Source organism: Mus caroli, unplaced genomic scaffold (genome assembly GCF_978045245.1).
Source record: "Mus caroli unplaced genomic scaffold, Mus_caroli_1 scaffold_8, whole genome shotgun sequence".
Lineage (NCBI taxonomy): Eukaryota > Metazoa > Chordata > Mammalia > Rodentia > Muridae > Mus > Mus caroli.
This window is the reverse complement of record NW_028227263.1, coordinates 95,411,239-95,420,740: the sequence shown is the minus strand read 5'-3', so window position 1 is coordinate 95,420,740 and position 9,502 is coordinate 95,411,239. Positions and strand designations below refer to the sequence as shown.

Below are 9,502 nucleotides of genomic sequence, written 5' to 3'. Positions count from 1 at the left end.
ACATCCATGAATCTGGAGTATAAAGAAGACAAGCATAGCAGGTGTGGAGATAAAAGATAAGCATGACAGCTCTTAACACGTGTAGCATGGGGATTAAAGTATTATCGAGAAGACCTTGTCAAAACAACTGTTTTGAAGACCAAACTCACTTCAAGTGTTGACAGCAATCTCCACTCTCTAAGCATCTCATTTCCCCAGTATTCTCTTCCCAGTATTCCCAGTGAGAAATAAGATATATCCTCTCTATGCTTGTGAGGAAAGTATTTAATAATGAATGAAAGCTTCATAAATCAGATAACATGAATGTGATCTCAGGGAGAAAAAAAATCAAGAATCAGGTATTTTTCAATGTTCAGAACACAGATGTTGATTAAACAAATTTTCACTTTACATCCTAAGAATTAATCCTTTAGATGTCTGGGGTAAGTACTGGGACACTTACAACATACCACTTCGCTATCCCAGAAAGCATTTCTCCACAACTGATTAATTTTAGTTGGTTCCATACAACATAGAAAAGTAAGCTACATTTGCCTTCAACCAGCATGTATATTTAAGGTCCATGTTTATACACAGAGCCAGGCTAGTCAAATGGAGACAATGGAAGTATACCAGTTCATTCTCAGGAAGAAAGCCACAGAGATATAGTGAAGGCACTCTTGACTTAGTAGCCTTAGACACCAGAAGAGTCATCAGCATCTCTATGTCAGAGGCCATAAGGCATGAGGAGGAAGTACCTTCTAGGTGACCTGCAGACTGAAGCTGTGGGAGGCGGTCTTGGCCTTGGCTGAAGCTGTGGAAGGAGGTTCAGTCAGAAGGAATATCTGACTGAAGTCTGGCTTTGGTGCAGAGACTCCATGAGACTCAGTTTTGTTACTTTGCTGTTGGGAAGGGGGCAGGAAGAAGTCTTTTCCTTTCCATCTTCTAGTCAAGTTCTCTGTAACTCTGACCAAATCCAACTGAAAGCCATTGAAAACTAACTCCAAGGATGCTGTCCTGAGACATCACGTCTTCTTGTTTAGTTGTAATTTTAAAAAGATATTAGCCTATTCAATCAGATTTCCCACATGTGTTCTATTTTGAAGTGTTAAATTTGCTAATTTTCCAAGGCCTGTGCACTTGAAGTTTCTACTACAGCATCTCCACCTCGTTGCTGCGATCAGTCACGTGGTTTTTGTATCTTATCTAGTGTTCCCATATTTTATTATGTACTTAATAAAGCAAAATAAGAAATCAAGTGCTCTCTGTAATGTTCTATTACTGTTATTAGCTTACCAAATGAGAAATTTGTTCAAAAACACCAACCATGGGAAAGAAAAACTTCTCTGGAGCAGGTAGGATAGTCCTCAGTGTTCCTGGAAATCCTGTGTAAAGGACAATTGTATGTTTGTGTCTAGAATGCCCAGTGAGAAGAGAGTTGGTTCTGGGTCCATTCTTCATCTCAGGAGGATTTGGGTAGGCTATTCAGCTCTGAGAACCATTAAGCTGAACCAACTAATTACATGGAATTCCTCTATGCAGGTTGAATCAAGTAATCTTATGATTGTGACACATTTTCTTATAAGCTATTTATAGATTTACTATTTCCTGATTGCAGCTATGTGCACAAGCTCTTTCTATTTAGCTTTCTGATATACCCTGACCACCCAGAAACAGCAAAAATATAGTTGGAATCCAGGAGGTATTTATGAAGTGAAAGATTTGTCTGTCCATTTTCTGTGACATGCCTGATTGATTTGATTGATTGTGATCTCATCCGTTCTCTAACCACGCAGTCTCTGGTATGCTTGATTTTTACATGACTCCATGGTAACACGGACTTGCTCTCTCTTTGGTGATCACACCCCATTCCATTTTCCACTTTCTTTGATTAATGCTTATATAATGATCCTTGAGTTTGATCTAATTCTGTAGCTCTTGACATTGACTCATGCACAATGATGCTGCAGAGTTCTGCTCTTGGCATCTCCTTTACTGGATATGACCTCAACCACTTTAGAAAGAGGCCATGACTTTGCTTCTGTATCTGGGCCATATGACCTTGTCTACTTGGATAGATTTAAGCATCCAGAGTGAATATACTGTCCTATTAGATAGTAGGCATAGGAGGCTTACAGACTGTATCTTTTACACATACACAGGAAACAATACACAGAGAATATGTCAAAGAGTATAGCTAAACTGTGAAGATTAGAAGTTGACAGTTTTCAAGCCGCATTGCTACCCTTTTCATTTTGGCTGTACATTTTAGCAGGCTGACAAAAATATCCCATATTCCCATGCTGTGAACACTGGGAGGAATTCAGACCAGGCAAGTAGTCTCCATCCAAGAGAGAAAACGTCACTACAGTCCCACCATACTATGATTAACGCTCCAACCCACCCCTCTGTGCTTTCTCAAGCCATTCTAGAAATTCTGGAAGAGCCTACCTTACTATAAAAGGGTTTTATTTTGTAAACTAATGTTTTATTCATCTCTTGGCATGCATGCCTTTAGTATTAAGTCTGAATACCTGAACCAAATTTTGAATAGGAAACCTATTCTTCTCCAGGAGGTGGCTGTGAGGAGCTCAATTTTACATTTTTATATAACATTACTTTGCTATAAAGAATACCTACACATCATTAATTTTTCAAAAGAAAATGGTATTATTTACTTAAGTATATAAGTATTTGTGCATCCTGGAACTAAAGATGGTTATGAGACACCTAAAGGTGCTGAGAGCTGAATGTAAACCCTCCATGAGAACAGCAAGTGCTCTTAGCCATTGAACCATCTCTCCGGCATCAGACATCTCATTTCTTTCCTGAGATACTTATGAGAGTGCATCTATAGCCTTCCCATGAACTGTTCCCCTGGTGTTCGGATCCCAACAACAAAATGATCTCTAATTATGATACACAGTGGCCACTCCTCTACCATGGCCCATAGACCCTGCAAGGTATCGATACTTCTTTCCCACAGGTCAGTGCAGGCATATTCAAGGGATGACCTATTTTTCCGAAAAGAAACAGCATGTAATTCAGGTTATAACCCAACAGCAGCTACATAGATAATAGATTAAGCTAAATCAGAATGAGTATCTGCATCATCCCTTCCCAGAGTAGAGTGTAATAAATGGGGTGACTGTGCTGCTGGGATGGAAATGGTGTCCCCACCCCGCCCCAGGGAATGCAGTACAGTACAGCCATCCCTTTCCGCTGTCAAGCTTGCTGTTAATTTTGTCTGCATTGCCAGCCAAGGGCAGGAAGACATAGGAAGATGAATTATTGATTTTCACTTGCCGTTGATTGGGGAGCAGGTTTGCAGCTTATTTCCAAGTAACTCTTTTCATCTTCCTGGTAATAAATACAAACATCCATTCAATCCGTTTATCCATTGTAGTTAACACCTTTGCGGTAAATTGTATTTTTAACCATTTCCTTGCCAGGCACAGTAAATGAAGGGCTACGCTTAAACAGATTCGTTGAACACATCAATGGTTAAAAATAGAAATTTAATTTTAAAAAGGAAAGTGGACCATAGATGGTGAGTACGGTGTGGGGAAAGATTTCATGTTTAAGTCCTGCAAGCTTGAAGATGTAAGGACCTTCCTAAGGATTTCTCTAGGAAATATAGCTAGCTATGATTGAGGGATGCGTTTCCTTGATCAAATTCAATTTTCCAATCGTCTGGCCTTGGTTTAATTATGCTAATTCTCTGGGCTTCTATAGTTTCCCCATGCTCTCAGCTCCTCACTAGGAAGCGATATCCCAGTGTTCCTGAGCCAAGCAGCACCGCCCTAAAAAGCTCTCTCCCTGAATGCCTTTGTTTGCTGTGTCTGTGCAGTGCTGAAGAGCTCTTATGCTTTCCCACATTTGGTAAGGAGACAATGCTTTCAAAGAGCGACTTGGGTAGCTGTTGACCACAAAGTAGACCCCTCGCTGCTTGGCAGCTGTTTGAAAATTTCTAGTCCAAAACTGCATGATGATTTGATTTTTCAGGATTTTTTTTTCTTTTTTAATGAGGATGGTGGCAGACTCACAACTTCAGAACAGTGTCCTGTCTAAAATTGGCACATTTTTGCCAGACATCTCATAATTCAAAAGCATGTCAGTATGGTCTTCATACAAAACGATACACTCTCTTTCCTATCCAGCTGAGAGGTAAGGCACACCAAATTGAACACATACATACAAAACTCCCATATCTGCTAAGTCATTTTGTTAAAGCATACATCCCAGGGGTCATACCTTTGCCTGAGGAAGTTTCTGGGTAGAAAGTCTAATTAGATTCAAACCATACTCATTAAAAATGAATTTTCTTAAAGTAAAAAAAAAAAAAAAAAAAAAAAAAAGAGAAACAACCTCATGGGTAAAAGTAATTACATGTCAAATTCCCAATATTCCGTTGAAGGGGTGTATAAATCATTTATATGTTTCATATGGTGACAAAAGACAAAATTCTTCAAGATGTTAAAAGCAATTTTAGCTGCTTATCAGTATACAGGACAGATATGTACAAGTTACAAGGTCAAAAGCAAGAAAGTGAAGCAACAAAGTGGAGACAAAGTGTTGCATTTTGTAAGGTGGTCACAGTTAAGGCATGTTTGTGTGAGAAAGAAGGACAGGACTGTATCATTTTTACATAGCCTCGTGGAACAGTAAACTCCACAGAAGATACACAAAAGATCTTCAAAGGAAGGATCAAAGCCCATCACTGTAGAAAACGATGTAGTCCAAAGCTAGGCACGAGAGGATGAGGAGCAGAAGTATTCACTCAAACAAGCAGAAAGCAATGACTAAATCAGCAGTGGTAAGTTATCATCTACCAAAAACTTCTTTACATGCAAATGGATTCAATCTTTAAGCAAACAGGTGAATGAAATATATTAAGATGCAGTACCCAGTATGTTGCCTATAAGAGACATGTTAAGCCTCTAGACAGAAATGAAAACATGGAAACGATTTTCTAAACAAGTGGAAACAAACAAACAAAATGAATAAAGAATCTCAGGTTAAATAGACACTAGGCTAATATCAACACATGGAGACAAAGAAGAACATTCTATAATAAGAATGTTAACCTTTCATCAAGATGGAACTATTATAAATATATGTGTACCCAACACTGGAACACCTAATGTATGAAGCAAAAGAGAGATGGAGGATGGGGGCTGTGAGGGAAGAATAGCCCCTCACCATCCGGCTTCAATCAATGGACAGTTCACCCAGACAGAAAATCAACAAAAAGACCATTGACCTTAGCATATCCTTTAGAACAGAGGCCAAAAGACTCATGTGTACACCATTATCCCCCAGAGCTGTGTCTCTAGTTGCATATGTAACAGAGGATGGCCTAGTCAGCCATCAATGGGAGGAGAGGCCCTTGGTATTGCAAAGATCATATGCTCCAGTACAGGGGAATGCCAGGGCCAGGAAGTGGGAGCGGGTGGGTTGTGGAGCAGGGCGGGGGGGGGTATAGAGAGCTTTGGGGATAGCATTTGAAATGTAAATGAAGAAAATATTTAATAAAAAATGAAGGAAAAAAAAGGCAGCAGAACACGTAAACTTCTACTAAGCATACCGACCTCTTTACAGGACAGATGATGTGTAAGAACACAAACAAGTCACTACATTTAAACAAATTAAATTATCTGAGTAAAGTGACCAAGAAATCAGGAACATAACTTTAGAAAATCAGTAATTATATGGAAACAAACAGAAGAACCTGAACAGTAAGTTAGAGCGGGAAGTACAAGAGAGGACTAAGAAATATCTTAGACAGAATGAATATAAACTATGTTACAATGTCACATCTGGAGTGGTTTTGAGAGGGATGTTTCTGACAATAAACAACTCCATCCAAAATGAAAAATAACTTTCAAATAAACAACGCATCACTATAGTTCAAAAAACTAGAAAAAGGTAGAAAGCTAAGTTCAAAATTAGTAGAAAGACAGAAGTAGCAAAGAGTATGTCAAAAAGTAGAAAAATAAAGGTCAGGAAGACAATGAAAAAGGTCATTAAAACTAAGAATTTCATTTTGAAAAGGTAAACCAACAAAAATTTAGATATCATAACATTTTTTGAAAGACTCAAATAAAATCAAATATGAAAAGAAGCATTGCAATATACAGTAAAAATACAGAGGATGAGAGAAAATATTTTAAGTTCTTGCTAAATTTATAGCCTAGAAGAAACATACAAATGGGTACATAGACAGTCTATCATGAGCTATTAAGACTAAACCAAACATGAACAGATAGATAATGAGAGAAGAGACTGAGTCAGTTGTGTAAAACTTACTCCATCCAGAAAAGACAAGGATCAGATAATATCTGTGCTATGTAACCAATACTTAAAGAAGTAAGGCACACCCCTTTAACCTCTTCCAAAGAAGAGATGATGCTGATAAAGACACACATGAGGCTAATTTTGCCCTTATATAAAAGCTGAATAAGGACAATACAAGAATAGGTCAATATCCCAGCTGAACACATATGTTAATACACTGGCAGTAAAATACAGGCAAACCAAGCTCTACACATGAAGGGGATCATTTTCCATGGTCAAGTAGTTATTATCATTGACATTCAAAGATGGTTCAATACTTTTTTAAATCACATGAATAACACCAGTAATAATTTCTTATATAATTTGATTCCAAAGGCATATGACAAAAAAACCTCATCATATGTTCATGAGAAAAAGAAAAATATACGTTAGGTAAACTGAATATAGAAACAAAGTGGCAACAGAATTTGGCTACTGTTGGATCATGTTTAGTATCAGTTTCAAAGGTCTCATTGTTCTCATGTCTACTGAGCAAAGACAGGAAGTAAAACCATCTAAGCAGGCAGAGGAAGATTCTGAACCATGTGTTTGTAAGTGACATGGTTATATGTAGAAACCTCAACATCTTCAAAATTCCATAATGTTGGGGAATACAGTGCCTACATATAAAAGTCAGCTGTAGTTTTATGAATACATTCAGAGCAACCCATCCTTGAAAGATGTCAATAAAAAAATCCCACTCACACGGTTAACAGATACTTAGAAAAACTGAAGAACTATATTATATATTGATAGCAAATTTTTAATGAAATAAGTTTAAGACACAGAGAAATGAAAAATATGTCTCATGTTTAGGGATTAGAAGTGACACTAGGAATTCTAGTTGGAAGAGGCAAGTCTGGTCTCAAAATGGAGGGCCATGATCCAAAGGAACCAGAGCAGCTGAGGAAGATGTTTATTGGTGGTCTGAGCTTTGAAACCACAGGTGATAGCTTAGGAGAACATTCTGAGAAATGGGCACACTTATACACTATGTGGTGATGAGAGATCCCCAAACAAATTGTTTCAGAGGCTTTGGTTTTGTAACCTACTCTTGTGTTGAAGAGATGGATGTTGTAATGTGTGCTTGGCCACATGAGGTTGATGGGCATGTGGTGGAACCTAAGAGTACAGTTTCTAGAGAGGATTCTGTAAAGCCTGGTGCCCATTTAGTAGTGAAGAAAATTTTTGTTGGTGGTATTAGAAAAAAATATGGAAGAATATAATCTGAGAGGCTACTTTGAAAAGTATGGCAAGATTGAAACCATAGACTTTATGGAAGACAGGCAGAGTGGGGATCAGAGAGGATCTACTTTTGTAACCTTTGATGATCATGACAAAGTTGATAAAACTGTTGTTCAGAAATACCACACTATTAATGGGCATAATTGTAAAGTGAAAAGGGCCTTTTCTAAACAAGAGATGCAGTCTGCTGAGGTTGTGGAAGTGGATCTGGCAACTTTATGGGTCATGGAGGAAACTTTGGAGGTGGTGGGGGAAACTTTGGTGGAAGAGGAAGCTATGGTGGTAGAGGTGGTGGCAGCAGGGGTAGTTATGGATGTGGTGATGGTGGATGTAATGGATTAGGAGATAATGGTGGCAGCTATAGTGGTGGTCCTGGTTATAGTAGTAGGGGAGGTTATTGTGGTGGTGGGTGGTGGCAACCCATGGGAACCAGGGTGATGGATATGGTGGTGGAGGAGGGGGATATGATGGTTACAATGAAGGAGGAAATTTTGATGGAGGTAACTATGGTGGTGGTGAGAACTATAATGACTTTGGAAATTCTAGTGGACAGCAACAATCAAATTATGGACACATGAAGGGGGGCAGTTTTGGTGGAAGAAGCTCAGGCAGTCCCTATGGTGGTGGCTATGGGTCTGGAGGTGGATGTGGTGGGTATGGTAGCAGATGGTTTTAAAATAAAACAGAAACAGGTATAGTTCTTAGCAGGAGAGGGAGCAGGGAGTTGCCAGGAAAGCTGCAGGTTTCTTTGAGACAGTCGTCCCCAATGCATTAGCGGAACTGTAAAAATCTGCCACAGAAGGGACGGTGATCCATAGTCAGAAGAGTCACTGCAGCCCTGCTTGTTCAGGACTGTCAAAGCCACAGTTTACAAAAAGGGCAGCCTCTGATTAATGCAATGTAGTGTCAATTAGATGTACATTCCTGAGGTCTTTTATCTGTTGTAGCTTTTTCTTTTTCTTTTTCTTTTCATTACATCAGGTATATTGCCCTGTAAATTGTGGTAGTGGTACCAGGAATAAAAAATTAAGGAATTTTTAACTTTTAAATATTTGTGGAATTCAGGTTTTCTACATTTTAGTACAGAAACTTAAACAAAATTCACTTTTGAAGGTGTTTGCTTGTGAGTTGACAAGTAAAGAAGATCATTGTTAATTACTACTTTGTATGAAGTTTGCTAAACTTAACTGTAAAGAAACACCTACTGACTTGCAATTTAAGGGGAATCTATTCTCCCCATTTCCAAAACAATGATGGATGGGCGCTGACATGTGGAGAGAATAGATATTTGTATGTTTGCAATGTGTGTTTTAGATCATTAGAATTGGGTAATAAAAATAGCATATTTGTGAATTTAATAGCATTAGAATTACCTTCAGATGAAAAAGCTCTCAAAAGTTAAAAAAAAAATGTGACACTATGACATATCTAGACCATATAAAGCAACCTACAAACCCAATGCAAGTCTATTGTAATCTGAAAATAGTTTATCACAGAAATAAAAAATACTAATTTCTAAACTGTGTATGAAACTATAAAAGATCCTGAATCATCAAGACCATACAGAGCAAAAAAGAATAAAGCTAGAGGCAGTACACTGTGTTACTTTAAAAATCTGCTAAGAAGTGAGTGTCATCAAAGAGGACATAGCAGAGAAGAGGCCCACAACAGTATTTATGGTCAACTGAATTTCAACAAATACTCCAAGGTGCAGAATAGGAAAAAGAATGTCTCTTTGATAAATGATGTAGAAAAAAAAATACATCCATACAGGAGTCAAAATCAGGTCAGTGTCTCACATTATATGGAAATTTCAACACAACATGTATTAAAGGCTTTAAAGAAAACTTGAAATACTGTAGAAAACAGAAAAGTCTGTGTCATCAGTTGATGTAGTGGTGTTTTTTTTTTTTTTCCTTTCTGAATCCTCATCTCACACATA

At 38.0% G+C, this 9,502-nt stretch overlaps 1 pseudogene; it reads left to right on the top strand.

Annotated features, from left to right (window-relative positions):
• The first annotated feature begins 7,316 nt into the window (after positions 1-7,316).
• LOC110297300 (heterogeneous nuclear ribonucleoprotein A3 pseudogene) lies at positions 7,317-8,236 on the top strand (annotated as a pseudogene).
• Positions 8,237-9,502: the final 1,266 nt, after the last annotated feature.